Consider the following 15,075-nt stretch of genomic DNA (forward strand, 5'->3'; position numbering starts at 1 on the left):
CACTTCCCCTGCCCGAAGTGCACTATTGTACACCTCCAGCAGGTCCTGGCCGACCAGGTCCCACAGAGCGGAATACAGCTCGACCGGTAAGCCATCACTCCCAGGAGTCTTATTCCTCTCCAAGGACTTGAGGGCTCTGGTCAGCATGTCCAGGGATATCGGCCGGTCCAGCCACTCCCTCATGCCGTCGTCTAAGACCTCCGTGATAGACGACAGGAACGACTCGGAGGCCGTGCTATCCGTGGGCTTCGTGTCGTACAGTCCGGCATAGAAGGATCTGCTGATCCTCAAAATGTCGGGCCGAGACGAAGTCACCGAGCTGTCGTCCTCCTTCAGCCAGCTAAGCACAGGGCTCTCTTTATGCACCTTCTGAAAGAAGAAACGTGAGCACGTCTCGTCCTGCTCCACGGAGCGGACCCTGGACCGGAAGATTATCCTGGAGGCCTCCGCGGCGAACAGCGAGGCTTGCTGGCCCCTCACCTCGCGGAGGTCCTCCGTGACATCGACCCCCATCAACTGCAGAAGGAGCAGGTTCTGCACCCTTTTCTGGAGTCGCGACAGCTTTCCCCGCCTCTCTCTCGCCTTCCGAACACCCTTGAGGACAAAGAACCTCTTGATGTTCTCCATCACCGTCTCCCACCAGTCACCCGGAGACTCAAAGCGGGGTTTCACGGTTCTCCAACCAGCGTACTCCCTCTTAAGCTCCTCGAAGTTCTCTGGGGTCAACAGAGTCGTGTTGAGCTTCCACGTCACCTTGCCGGCCGGCTGGTCATCCTGTAAGCGACAGTCGGCCAGCAGGAGGCAGTGGTCAGAGAAGAACACCGGCTCGACGCCGGTGGATCTGACCGAGAACGCCCGTGACACAAACAGGAAGTCTATCCTTGAGCGAATAGACCCGTCTGGCCACAACCAGGTGTACCTCCGCTGCGCTCCCTCTGCAGGGGTGCTGAAGACGTCAAGCAGCTTGGCATCCTTCACCGTGCCCATCAGGAATCTGGACGTGACGTCCAGTTGACTCCCCCCACCCGCTGTCCCCACGCCGGATCTTCCATCTGCATCGATGATGCAGTTGAAGTCTCTGCCTACGATGACCGGCCTGGACGTAGCCAGCAGGGGTGGAAGCCGCTGCAGGACGGCCAACCGCTCACTCCGTACGGCTGGGGCGTACACGTTGATCAGCCTCAGGGGAGCATTCCTGTAGGTGATGTCAGCCACCCCACCACCTCCTGAACTTGAGGGATGGTGAAGTCACGCCCCCGCAGCAGAATAGCCAGGCCCAAGGAGCGACAGTCGTTACCCCCGACCAGATCGAAGGCCCACAGGTCCAGGCGCCGGACCATTTCCCGTACCTGCTGAGGTGCGGTATCCCGCGCTCCTGCAGAAACAGGAGATCCGCCTTGACGGTGGTCAGGTAGGCCAACATGGACACACATCTTGCAGTGGAGTTGACGCTGCACACATTAATGCTCGCAACTCACACCCCCATTGTGGGCAGTGACCGCAGTACCCTCCCCAAGTCCAAGGTCCAGCCCCTCCATCTGTCCCTTCATGCCCATTAACCGGGCTAACTGCTGGACGCTCTCCGGGCTGAGGAAACCGTCCGTGCTGCCTTCCGGGTGGCATCCCCCTGTTGGGGATACGGAGGCAGGAGAGTCCGGCTCTGGGTCAGGCTGGGGACGCGCTGTTTCCTCCTTCCCACCTGGAAGTTCCAGGGGGCCCTCCAGGGCCCCAGGGGCACGTGACTGGGTGTCGGAGGGAGCCTCAGGACGCCTCCCGTCACCTGGAAGTGGGATGCTGCTTTCCTTCTCCCTTGAGATCTTTAGCTTCTGCTTTGGGCGGGCCCTCTCCGAATCTCCCTCGTCAGAGGAGCTCTTATAGCACCCCTGTAGCTGCCTCTTCCCGCCTGATGGTTGCGGTTCCTGGGCCCGCCAACGCACCTTCCTCCTCGCTTTCCGGGCCGTCGTCCACTCCCCTGGGTCGCCTGTCGCCGCCTCCATCAACTCCGGGTTGTCAGGGGGAGCGGAGCCTGGAGGGGCGCTTTGCTGGCCTCGGGCCCATCCTGCGGGGCTGGGCCCCCTGCATGACCTGGCCCTCCTGCACATTAGTGGGGTCCTTGAAGGGCCCTGGTGCCTTCCTCTCCTCTGGGAGCGGGGGGGGGCTGGCCCCGCATTGCCCCTGCCGGTGACCTGGGCATAGGTGGTCCCCCGCTGTGGGCATGCCCTATAGAGGTGGCCCGCTTCCCCGTACAGGTTGCAGCTTTTCTCTTGTGGGCAATCCTTCGCAAGGTGTCCCTCCTCCCTGCAGATGGTGGCTTTCCAGTCGGCCACCACGTGACCTGACCTACCACAGGCATGGCAGACTTTAGGTTGCCCTGCATAGGTCAGGTAGCCCTTGCTCCCGCCAATCGCGAAGCTCGACGGTGGGTGTACAATGTTCCCATCCGCGCCCATCCTCATCGTCACCTTCACCTGCCTCTTACTGGTCCAGATGCCAAAGGGGTCCATGATGTCAGTTAGGTCCCCTTCCACCTTCACGTACCTTCCGAGGAAGGTCAGGACATCAACTGCTGGCACATGCGGGTTGTACATGTGTACAGTCACCATACGGCTCCTCTGCGCTGGCATCACAAACAGCGGGACAGCGGTCATTACAGAGAGGGGGCCCTCACCTCCTTTCTCCTTGAAAACCTCCAGGAAGCGCTCGCAAAGCTTGGCACTCCTGAAGGTTACATCATAAAAACCTCCTCCGGGGAAATCCTGCAGGCAGTAAATGTCCGCAGCAGCGAACCCGTAACAGTCCAACAGGACCCTCTTCACAAAGAAGGTGCAGTCCACAGGTGCACCTTCATCCACCTTCTTCACGGAAACACGGATGGTGTTCCGGACCCCCTGACCTGAGGCACGAGCACTCGCCGCAGCCATTGTTGCAGGTTGGCTGCTCCCCTGAACCAGGGTTAGGCCGAAGCCAGCATTAAGATCCACCAGTTGCAAGGGTGCACAGCCAACCCGACGTCTTCCTTCCACCTCCAACACAGTGCTCCTCCTCTCGGTCCACAGAAGAATGGGTCTTTATTTTGTTCCAGATGTCAGCTGGTTCACTGAGCTGGAGGGTTTGTTCCCAGATGTTTTGTCACCATTCTAGGTAACATCAACAGTGAGCCTCCAGTGAAACGCTGGTGTTATGTCCCGCTTTCTATTTATCTGTTTAGGTTTCCTTGGGTTGGTGATGTCATTTCCTATGTTGGGGATGTCATTTCCTGTTGTTTCTCAGAGGATGGTAGATTGGCTTCAAATCAATGTGTTTGATGGAGTTCCGGTTGGAATGCCATGTTTCTAGGAATTCTCGTGCGTGTCTCTGTTTGGCTTGTCCTAGGATCGATGTGTTGTCCCAAGCAAAGTGGTGTCCTTCCTCATCTGTATGTAAGGATACGAGTGATAGTGGGTCATGTCTTTTTGTGGCTAGTTGATGTTCATGTATCCTGGTGGCTAGCTTTCTGGACAAACATTGGAGGACAGTTCTAACTGTAGGAGGAGGAAGGGAGTCATCGATTTTCACAATCACGCTGGGGTACAGTGCAGCATGATGGTTGGTATGGATAAACTGTTCTAAACTAAAATAATCTAAGCTAAGCATTCCCTTCCAACCTCATACAAGTTGTGAATGTGTACAACAAAAGGAAAACAGCTGTAACCATACCTGGATGGCAGAGTTGATGTTTCTTTTTTGTCTGAGCACAAAAATTCTACTTGTGAGTGATTTCAGGCACTTCACGGGGGTAATTACATTATTCAGGCACTTTCACAATACAGACTGAAGATTTCTGTAATCACAGTACCCTGCATTTGGTATACATCAGTTTCCAACTGCATGGGCTTCACATTCTGGTCACAGACAATCTTGGCTATGTCATTAGTTGTTATGGATTGATCAAATCATCTGTGTGAAGCAGAAGTAATCAGAGGCAACCTTAAAATTGTCACCTGTGGGCTACAATACACAAAGACAATACAAGATCTCACAGACTGGAGAAGGGGCTATAGACATGACTTTATCTAACCCTAAACTGCAAGCATTTGCCCACAACCTCTTATATGCAATGCTGCCTTTCTTGTGTGATCTGGGTAGTTGGTATGCGGACCACGCATCAGCGATCTTACTGCACTCACAAGCTCCAAATACATTGGCACAGCATGCTTTGTGTTGCACTAATCAGAACAAGGTCCTTTAAGTAAAGATCAAAGTAGAGGTGCTTCATGGCCCTTCTTGTTAGAGTCCTCCATGCCCCATTGTCATTTTCAGTTGCGTGTGATGCAAATGCTGACTGCTCACATAATGAAGGACCTGTTCTGTTTCTAATAATGCCCACACAAGTTCTTTGGAAACACAGTCAATTAATCCAGTCACAGCAGATGCCATCATGACTATGGATTAGTTGCTGAGATCCTTCATTGACTGTACACGCATTGCTCAAAAGACAAATGGTTTCTGACTATTCCCAGAAGTAAATGCAACATTTTCCCTTTTTTTTCTTATCTATCGCTGTTGTTCAACAAAGTGAACATTTTCAACTGTTTGAAGGCTTTCCAGCATGTGATGGTCCCACTTTGGACAATAGAAAGGTGTTATGCTATACTGGGCATTAGGGAAAAAGTAACACTCTCTTAGACAGGATTCTAACAAGACATGGCACTAAAGATCAGTAACCTACGTTTTTTTGAATTTTGTAGTTACAATGACAGCTCATTAGACAGGCAATGATGTAAAATAGCAATGTATTTACAAATGCATGCTTGATTTTGCAATTAAAAAACACTTATGTACTCCAAAGTTTTTCCTTTTCATTTCACTCCGATTACATGCACTGCGAAGGGCACCCCTGGCTGCGAACACTGGAAATGGTGCATTGCTGAGATTAAGAATCCCAAGAGGTTCAAGCAGTGGCAAGTGCTTTTGCTATTGCTGGGAGTTTGATAGAAATGTGATGACTACATAATGAGGTGAGTTGTAGAGAATTGCCTGAGAAAGTTATTAGATCTCTCACAGAGAAACCCTCCATAGAAAACCTCAAAATTGACATTTGGCTAATTTTTGATAGAATTCAGCCCTGGGTGTTGATGAGTGTCAAGGGTGATGGATAAGGTGCCAGTTAACTGCTCTATTGTGTCCTGGATGGTGTCAAATTTCTTGAGTGTTTTTGGAACTACACCTATTCCGGTAAGTGAAGAGTATCCCATCTTGATTTGTGCCTTATAAATCATATAGCCATGGTATGGCTGGTCTAGCTTAGTTTCTGGTCAATGGTAACTAATTATGAAAGTAGTTGCATGGAAGCCAGACTTCAGTTATGTCAATAAGTTGGAGAAACTGGTATTGTACTCATTGGAGGAGAGAGATTGAGGAGATTTGACAGAAGCATTGAAGATCATGAAGGTTCATATATGTTAGGTGGAGAGAGTGTGTTTGTTGACATGAAAATCGGGAACTTGAGGACATCAATATATAATGAATAACTGACAATGGAAGACTTTTTTTAATTCTGTATGTAATTGGGATCTGAAATGTACTCCTAAGAATCTGTTAGAGGAAACTTAAATTGTGTCTCGCAAAAAGTAATTAAATAAGCACCTGAAACAAACAAAAAATGACTCTGTCCTGAGAAAGAGTAAGTGAATCAAATTAGCTGGATTGTTCTTGAAGACAGCTGGAATGAATGGTTCAAGTGATCTCCTTTCTGTAATGTAACTATTCTACAAAAGATACGGGAGTGTACCATAACGTATAAGCTGGCACTTGTTTGTGAGGGCTTTCCAATGCATTCTCATTGCAGAGAAAGTTTTTGGGCAGCCAATTTAACTCATTAAAAGTGGACAACCAATTTTATGAAGGTGGCCTCCCAACAGTGAGGATCTAGCACACAGAGCCAGTGGTTTCAACGTGTAAAGTGACAACCATGGTCAGGTAAATTTTCCCCTGGCCCTAGAGAGCCATTTGAAGTGGGCTCTCCTCTGATCAGAAGACCTGCTTTCCTCCCCCCCTCCCCTTGAAGGGTACCTCCATGTGGAGGTGCCCTCTTGGTCCTCAATCTGCGACAACACTCCACCATTTTCCAGATTCTATTTTAACTTCCTCTCTGAATGGAAACAGTCCAAACAGTCCTCTAAAACAAAATACTGCAGAGGCTAGAAACTTGAAGAACTACCTGAAATAGGAGAGAGAAACATTCAGGTAGATGGCAATTCATTGGAAATTCAGTCGAAATTCCCCCTCACCTCCATTCAAGGCATCAAACAAACTTTCCACATCAGACAGAGGTTCACCTACACATCCGTCAATGTAGTCTATTGCATATGCTGCTCCCCATGTGGCCTCCTCTACATCAGCAAGACCAAGCAGAGTCTTAGGGACTGCTTTGTAGAGCACCTGCGCTCTGTTCGCAAAAAAACAACACCTTCTGGTCGTGAACCATTTCAACTCCCCCTCCCACTCACTGGGTGACATGCCCATCCTGGGCCTCCTCCAGTGTCACAATGCTGCCACCCGGAAACTGCAGCACCTCATATTCCTTCTCGGGAGCCTACAGCCCAATGGCCTAAATGTGAACTTTACCAGGTTCAAAATTGCCTCACCCCTGCCTCATCCCATGACCAACCCTCCCTCTCATCCTCACCTCCTTGAGATGACACAACCTGTCCAGCTTCTGTCCCACCTGTCCATCACTTCCACCTCATTGACCAATCTCCGCCACTCCCTACTGCACTCACCTATCACCATCCCTCCGACCATCCCCAGCTCCCCGCCTCACTCTATTAATTTGAGCTCCGTCCCCCGTTTCTGAAGGGTCCTGACCTGAAATGTCAACTCTCCTGCTCCTCTGATGCTGCCTGGCCTGCTGTGTTCTTCCAGCTGCACACTTATCTCATTGGTAAGCACTGTGCGTTTTGACATCTCCAGGCTTCTGTGGATATAAGACGACAGAGTTGAAGCTCCCTCTAAGTCATTCCCAACCCCTCTCAGATGTGCCGGTCTGGTTGATTGCGTTAGTTGATGTTTAGGATGTATTCCCTGAAGCTTCAGTGTTAATGGGAGTGTTTAACATTCTTTTATTTCAAAACATACTCTATCCGTAAAAAAAAATTGTATGTACGCCGGGTGACCAAAGCAGTTCGTTCTGTACAGTTGCATAACAAGTTGCTAAGCAAACCATGGGACTGCTTAACGTGTAGATAGTAAGACATATTGTTGTAGGTCCGGTCTTAGACACGGCCTGGCCTGAGTGGGTGGCTGTCCCTTTAAATGATGGGTGGACGGTGGGCGGGCAGGTGCAATGAGGTTCCACCTCCCTGTGGGTGATTGACAGCCAGACTTGCACGGGCTTTCGGGACGTGGAGCTGGAAGGAACTGGTTCAGCTTCTGAGAACAGCTCAAGTAAGTTGGTGTTATTAAAGCGGCCGGCCTTATTGCTACCTGCCAGAAGCAGAGAAAAGGTATATATGTCGAGACTGCAGGCGGAGTGAAAGTCTTACTCTGTCTGGTGAGTGTTTTCTTTTTGCTCGAAGGAGTCCCTGTTGCTTGTACAGTAAATAGGTTGATGTTTTAGTTGGCACTTAATTGCTATTTGCAGCTTGTATTACAACTGAAACATTAATTGTGGCTTAACAACAGCAGTGTTGATTTTGGTTGTCTTCACTTACGGTCATCTAATCGTATTTGTTTTTGCTATTTAGCTGTTTTGTTTAGCTACTGGACCTGTCTCCATATTTTTGGATGTACGTGGGTGGCGGTGGGGTCTTTATAAAGTGGAGTTAGAAACGATACTTTTTGTATGGTTGTAAACTAAATGAGGATTATTTCGTTTATATATCGTTCCCTTTAACAGTATATTTTGAGAAATAAATAATTTTATGTCGCGTAAGGTGTGGGATGATGATCGGTCGCCAGTTATTAAAGGAAAAAGTTCATTCAGCTTCTTTGTATTGAGACCGTTTACGCATGATCCTATAAGAGAAATGGGAATTTCTACAGAGCCTGTGTACACAGAAACTGCAGGGAAGGTTGTCAAGAAAAACCATTGATTCCTGGGTTTCTGTGACTTTAGCTTCAAAGTTATTGTGGACGTGGTGGAAGTCTCACCGTATCATTGTAAAGGGACTGGACCTGTCATCTTCAGCTATGTAAGAATCCAAAGGACAGACAAGAAGCGCTTTTATATTGCAATAACATGCCGTCGCAGTTGACCCTGTACCTTGCATAATAATAGTCTGTTTTTTCTTTTACGTCTCCTCTATCTCGTAGATAGCAAATGCGTGTGAAACTTTTGTTATCTCAATTCGGTCATCTTGACTCTCGATTGGCTCAAATGTTATTTTGTAAAAGAGCAAGAAATCAAAACAATAAATAACTTTTAACAGTCAACGAGTAGCACGTAGGAGTGGAAAACGCCAATCAGGAAGTTTTTTAAAAAAAAACTAATACAATCTCCAACAAAGTTACCAATGGAAAAAAATACCAAATCTAATTTTCCAATGTCGTTTCAGTCACGCTGAACACCCCGGCCTCCGCCAGCCGAAATACTGACGACTGATTAAGTTTTGCAACGTAATAAAAGCATAAAACTTATGCGACCTGTCATGAAATTTGTTACATTTTGCAATACAAGTCTAGTAAATTTACTTGAGAGCTAAGTGTCTTTCTGAATGGCCTTGAGCATGTGTTCTTTGCAACAGCTGAAAAGGAAACAACACTGGCTCCCGTGATGATATTGTCTGCAGTGGACAAAGTTCCCAGTGTGGAATAGTGAAACAATCTTCTACTTTAATCTACTTTATTTTGCCCGCTATCATTCAGAGGCTACCTGTTTAGAGTGAGAGAAATGCCGACTGTTAGTTTGTGTGCTGGTTCAGTGTCTTAGAACTTGTTGGACATAAATGTGCACTTTGTAATAAAACAGCATCAAAAATGAGAAAATCTACTTATAGCCATCACTTTAACTTTTTCAATTTTTTTTCTACAAGGATCTTCCTGAAAAGATAAAACACAGAACTGCAGATGCTGGAAATCTGAAATGGGTGCAGAAATTACTGCAGAAACTCAGCAGGTCTGGCAGCATTTGTGGGGAGAAAGTATTTACTTGAATGTTTCAGGTCCACTGACTCTGCTGTAGAACAGATTGTAGCTAGGACAATGTATAAATGCTGAAGATGTGGGTTGGGGAAAGGCATTAAAGGAGTGAATGAGAGATAGTGACAGAGCCCAGACGAAGAGAGGGAATGTGAGGGAGACGAAGGAGTAGGGGACCAGAAGTAGGTAAAAATGGATTGGCTGTGCTGAAAGCAGCCCAGCCATCGAGCAGTTTTTCCGCTGCCTCCACCTCCACGCTTCTCTAACCATGAGCCTAAGCCCCCTCCCACTGACCCCTTCACCTGCCTCTAACACAAGTCGTCCTCCTGGACACCACCCCCAGGCCTCCTACCCTCCCTTGACCTCTTCATCTCCAACTGCCGTTGAGATATCAATCGCCTCAACCTCTCACCCACTTCACCCTCCTTGCAGAACGTGCAGCCCTCCGCTCCCTCTGCTCCAACCCCCAACCTCACCATCAAACCCGCAGACAAGGGTGGCGCAGTGGTAGTATGGCGCACTGACCTCTACATTGCTGAGGCCAGACACCAACTCTCTGACCCCACCTCCTGCCATCGCCTGGATCGTGATCCCTCCCCCGAGCACCAAACCATCATCTCCCAAACCATTCACAACCTCATCACCTCAGGTGACCTCCCACCCACAGCCTCCAACCTTATTGTTCCCCAACCCCGCACTGCCCGCTTCTATTTCCTTCCCAAAATCCACCAACCCGCCTGCCCTGGCCGACCTGTTGTCTCTGTCTCTGCCTGCTCCTGCCCCACCGAACTCATCTCCACCTACCTCAACTCCATTTTCTTCCCCCTTGGTCCAGGAACTCCCGACGCACGTCCATGACACCACCCACACCCTCCACCTCCCCCAGAACTTCCAATTCCCCGGTCCCCAACACCTCATCTTTACCATGGACGTCCAGTTCCTAAGGCCATCTGCATGGGGAATGCAGGTGTTTAAGGCCCTCCGCTTCTTCGTGTCCTGCAGACCCGGCCAGTCCCCCTCCACCGCCACCCTCATCCGCTTAGCCGAACTCGTCCTCCCCCTCAAGAATTTCTCTTTCGATTCCTCCCACATCCTACAGACAAAGGGGGTGGCCATGGGTACCCACATGGGCCCAAGCTATGCCTGCCTCTTTGTAGGTTATGTGGAACAGTCCCTCTTTCGCACCTACACTGGCCCCAAACCCCACCTCTTCCTCCGTTACATTGATGACTGTATTGGCGCCGCCTCTTGCTCCGCAGAGGAGCTTGAACAGTTTATCCACTTCACCAACACCTTCCACCCCAACCTCAAGTTCACCTGGGCCATCTCCAACACATCCCTCACCTTCCTGGACCTCTGTCTCCATCTCAGGCAACCACCTAGAAAACCATGTCCATTTCAAGCCCACCGACTCCCATAGCTACCTGGAATACACCACCCACCCACCTTCCTGCAAAAATTCCATCCCCTATTCCCAATTCTTTCGCCTCTGCCGCATCTGTTCCCAGGATGAGGCATCCAGCTCCCGTACATCCCAGATGTCCTCACTCTTCAAGGACTGCAACTATTTTCTCCGTTTTTCCCCCCCCCCCCCCCCCCCCCCACCCCGCAGTGGTCAAGAACACCCTTGACCGTGTCTCCCACATTTCCCGCAACTCATCCCTCACACCCCGCCCCCACAATAACCGCCAAAAGAGAATCCCCCTAGTCATCACATACCACCCCACCAACCTCCAGATACAATGCATCATCCTCCGACAGTTCTGCCATCTACAATCCAACCCCAATGCCAAAGACATTTTTCCATCACCATCTTTGTCTGCCTTCTGGAGAGACCACTCTCTCTCCAGGACTCCCTCGTCTGCTCCACACTCCCCTCCAACCCCACCAGACCCAGCACTTTCTCTTGCAACTGCAGGAAATGCTACACTTGCCCCCACACCACCTCCCTCACCCCAATCCCAGGCCCCAAGATTGATTTTCACATCAATTAGATGGTCACCTGCACATCCACAAATGTGGTATACTGCATCCGCTGTACCCATTGTGGCTAACTCTACACTGGGGAAACCAAGCAGAGGCTTCGGGGCCACTTTGCAGAACATCTACGCTTGGTTCACAATAAACAACTGCACCTCCCAGTCGCGAACCATTTTAACTCCCCCTGCCATTCCTTAGAAATGTCCATCCTAGGCCTCCTTCACTGCCATAATTATGCCACCCGAAGATTGCAGGAACAGCAACTCATATTCCACTTGGGAACCCTGCAGCCTAGTGGTATCCATGTGGATTTCACAAACTTCAAAATCTCCCCTCCTCCCACTGCATCCCAAAACCAGCTTGTCCCCGCCACCCTAACCTGTTCTTCCTCTCACCTATCCTCTCCTCCCACCTCAAGCCGCACCTCCATTTCCTACCTACTAACCTCATCCCAACCCTTTGACCTATCCCCTCCCTGCCTCCCCACCTATACTGTCCTCTCTCCATCTTCAGTCCACCTCTCCCCCTCTCCTTATTTATTTCAGAACCATCTCCCCATCCCCCTTTTTCTGATGAAGGGTCCAGGCCCGAAACGTCAGCTTTTGCGCTCCTAAGATGCTGCTTGGCCTGCTGTGTTCATCCAGCTCCACACTTTGTTATCTTGGATTCTCCAGCATCTGCAGTTCCCATTATCCCAAGTCATGATAGGGCCCGGGTTATAGAGGGGGGAGGTAAAGGACAAAAATGAAGGTAAAAACTGAAATAACTGCCGATTCTGTAAATCAGAAATTGCTGTAAATGCTTAGCAGGTCTGGCAGCATCTGTGGAGAGAAATCAGGGTTAACATGTCAGGTCTAGTGACGTTTCTTCAGAACTCTAGACGAACGGTTGAGCAAGGGTCACTCAATCTGAAATATTAACTCTGATTTCTGTCCACAGATGACGTTAGACCTGCTGAGTTTTTGTTTTCAGAAATTTCTGTTTTTATGCTTCGAAGAAGGCGTTTGTGCCCTAAAACTATTGAACTCCTCCACATTGAGATCACACAGATGAAGCTGGATGAACACAGCAGGCCAAGCAGCATCAAAGGAGCAGGAAAGTTCTCGTTTCGGGTTGAGAAATGGGGGAGGGGAAAGGGGATTCTGAAATAAATAGGGAGAGAGGGGGAAGCAGATAGAAGGTAGGAAGAACTGATGTTTTTCCAGAGGGAGGATGTCCATATTGAGTCCTGAATGCTACAGAGTCTCCAAATGGAGAATGAGATGCTTTCCTTCTCGCATGCACTGAGCCTTGCTGCAGCCCTGCAGCAGGTCAGATATGCGTGTTAGCCAGGGAACATGATGGTGTTTTGATGTCACAGACAACTGGAAGCTCAAGGTCTTTGTTTGCAAAAAAAAACGTAGGTGTTCTGCAAAGTGATTGCCCACACTGTATTTCATCTCCCCAATGTAGAGGAGCCCACATTCTGACCAACAAATACAGTAGACTAAATTTAAGTGACAGTAAATTGTTGTTTCATTTGGAAGCTGTTTGGGATAGAGCACAACTTTTTTCCCTGAAAATAATTACTTCATATTCAAAAGTTGTTTGGTATATTAGATGAGAAAATGGATTTTGAACAATGCTAAGGGAGCAATGTTTATATTTTATTATGTATCCGAAATGGTTCTGCAGATGTTTCTGAATCTTTTATTGAATACATGATCAATAATTGTTCATAAAGCAGGTTTACCAGAATCATGGTATTTATTTGGCTATATTTCTCTTTTGTAGCCAAATAAAACTTATTATAAAATTAACTAAAAGTCTTGCTCTCTGAGCAGTGCACATTTTTTTCCAAATTATAACACTGGAGATTTGCATCACTGAATCAGATAAGGACATGCACTAGATTAAATAATGTATGTGTCAGGTGTTTCTATTGTTTGTTACTCAAAACTGACTGCAGTATCATGTGAATTTTATTTTCCTAATGGCCAAATTCCTTAAGTTCTTTTTTGAATTTAACTACTCTTACTTAAATGTCTCTCTTTTTTTAAAAAAAAAAATCAAGCAATGCAAGTTTACCTTTCAAATATTCTGTTAACAATGATGTGTAATTATTTATCCTTTATTAACACTTTATTTCTAACCTGGAAGAGAAAAAGAAACAGTGCATTATGTTGCAGGGATTCCTTCCTGGTTGCCATAACTCTTTAGTGACTAAGTCTTGAGCTTTATCCTGTTGCTAATATGGATCCTGCTGACTACACATCTTAATTTCATGAGAGAGTGCAATATTTCTCAACTGTGAAATTTACCTGATTAAACACCAAGTTCATATTTCCACATTAATTATTGAGGTCTGCATCAGAGAAATAAAAGTAGAAACCGTCAGAGGTTATTAACAAGAAGCAGATTAGTTTTAAACAAGTGAGTCGGTAAAGTTATTCATAACTTTTTTTCTATAACCATCTAGTATATGTTAATAACAATTTTGTAGTCTTGTTGTTAATACAATTGAACAAAGTAGTTGGAAAGAGTCAGTGGAGATAATGTAAAATGGATGATATAGGATCAGTTGCAAGGTATGCATTTTTGCCTAATGAAATGTTATGACTTGAAACTTTAACTTTACTCCTCACTCCAGTGCTGCTACCGGTTATACAGAATATTTCTAGCTTTTTAATTTGGATTTTCAGTAGTTTGCTTTTATATTTTTCCTGGTTTTCTTTGCATTTGATTCCATATATCAGATCAGACATATCTATTTTTCGCAGTTATAATGAACTCAATCTGAGAGTTGGCCATTCAGTCATTTTTAAGTCTGTTTCACCATACACTTGTGTTAAGATTTCATTGTATCATGACTCCTTCAATCTATCTTTGGTGTTATAGTCACCAAGGCACATCTTCTAAACCTGCCATCTCTACCAACTGGAAAGATAAGGGTAGCAGATACATCAGATCACCACCACTTGTGGAGCTTGAAAGGGAACTTATTCCATTCCTTCACAGTGCTTCAAATAGAAAAATAGATAGGAGCAAGATAGGCTATTCAGCTCATTGAATCTGAATCTGAATCTGAATCTGAATCTGAATCTGCTATGTCTTGCAGTATGATCACGGCTGATTATCAATCTCGGTGCCCCCACCCTCCTGCTGTCAATTCATACCCTTTTGATGCCTTTTAGTCTCTAGGAATATATCTATTTCTTCCTTAAATAGTTTTAATTACTTGTACTCCACTGCCTTGTGTGGTAAAGAATTAGATAGTCACCACCCAATGAGATTTAAAAAATATTCTCCTCCTCTCATAAAGGAAATGGTCTACCTCCTGTACTGTCCACTTATTTTAAACACCTTCCCTCCCACACTTAAGGGGAGCATCATTCAAGCATCCAATCTGTCCAGCTCTGACAATATTTAGTACATTTCAATGAGGTATCCTCTTATCATTCTAAACCCGAGTGGATAAAAAGCCTATCCACCCCAATTTCTCATTTGTATGGCAAACCTGCTATCCGAGGGATCAGCCTCACGAAGGGCGGCTGAACTCATGCCAGGATGAAAATGTATTTTTCTTGGGTAAGGAAGCCAAAACTGCACTCTAGACACCAGATGTGGTCTTACAGCAGTCTGCTACAGCAAGACATCCCTGTTCCTGAACTCGGATCCTGTTGCAACGAAGGTCCGCGTGCTATTTGACTTCCCAATTGCTTGCTCACTTTCAAACAGTGTACTTGCATCACGTGGTTTGCTACAGTTCAACAAGGTAGCTCATAAATCACTACCTTTTGAAGGGCAATTAGGAATAAGTAAAAACCAAAAGAACTGTGGAGGCTGTAAATCAGGAACAAAAACAAAGTTGCTGGAGAAGCTCAGCAGGTCTGGCAGCATCTGTGAAGAAAGAAAGAGGTAACATTTCGGGTCCAGTGACCCCTCATCAGAACTGGCATAAGTAAATGCTGTCTGTGCCTTGTAAAATAATTTTAAAAA

At 47.1% G+C, this 15,075-nt stretch overlaps 1 protein-coding gene across 4 annotated transcripts in view; it reads left to right on the top strand.

Moving 5' to 3' along the window:
* The first annotated feature begins 7,374 nt into the window (after window positions 1–7,374).
* The window catches only part of wipf3 (WAS/WASL interacting protein family member 3), a 95,581-nt gene continuing 87,880 nt past the window's right edge, over window positions 7,375–15,075 (top strand). For 2 of the 4 annotated variants that reach the window (XM_059654264.1, XM_059654263.1), the window contains exon 1: window positions 7,375–7,531. The gene's annotated coding sequence lies outside the window, so the exon portion shown is untranslated. The remainder of the gene's footprint in view (window positions 7,532–15,075) is intronic. The other 2 variants (XM_048560980.2, XM_059654267.1) reach the window with 2 other exon arrangements.

The sequence above is a fragment of the Stegostoma tigrinum genome, chromosome 2 (genome assembly GCF_030684315.1).
Source record: "Stegostoma tigrinum isolate sSteTig4 chromosome 2, sSteTig4.hap1, whole genome shotgun sequence".
Taxonomy (NCBI): domain Eukaryota; kingdom Metazoa; phylum Chordata; class Chondrichthyes; order Orectolobiformes; family Stegostomatidae; genus Stegostoma; species Stegostoma tigrinum.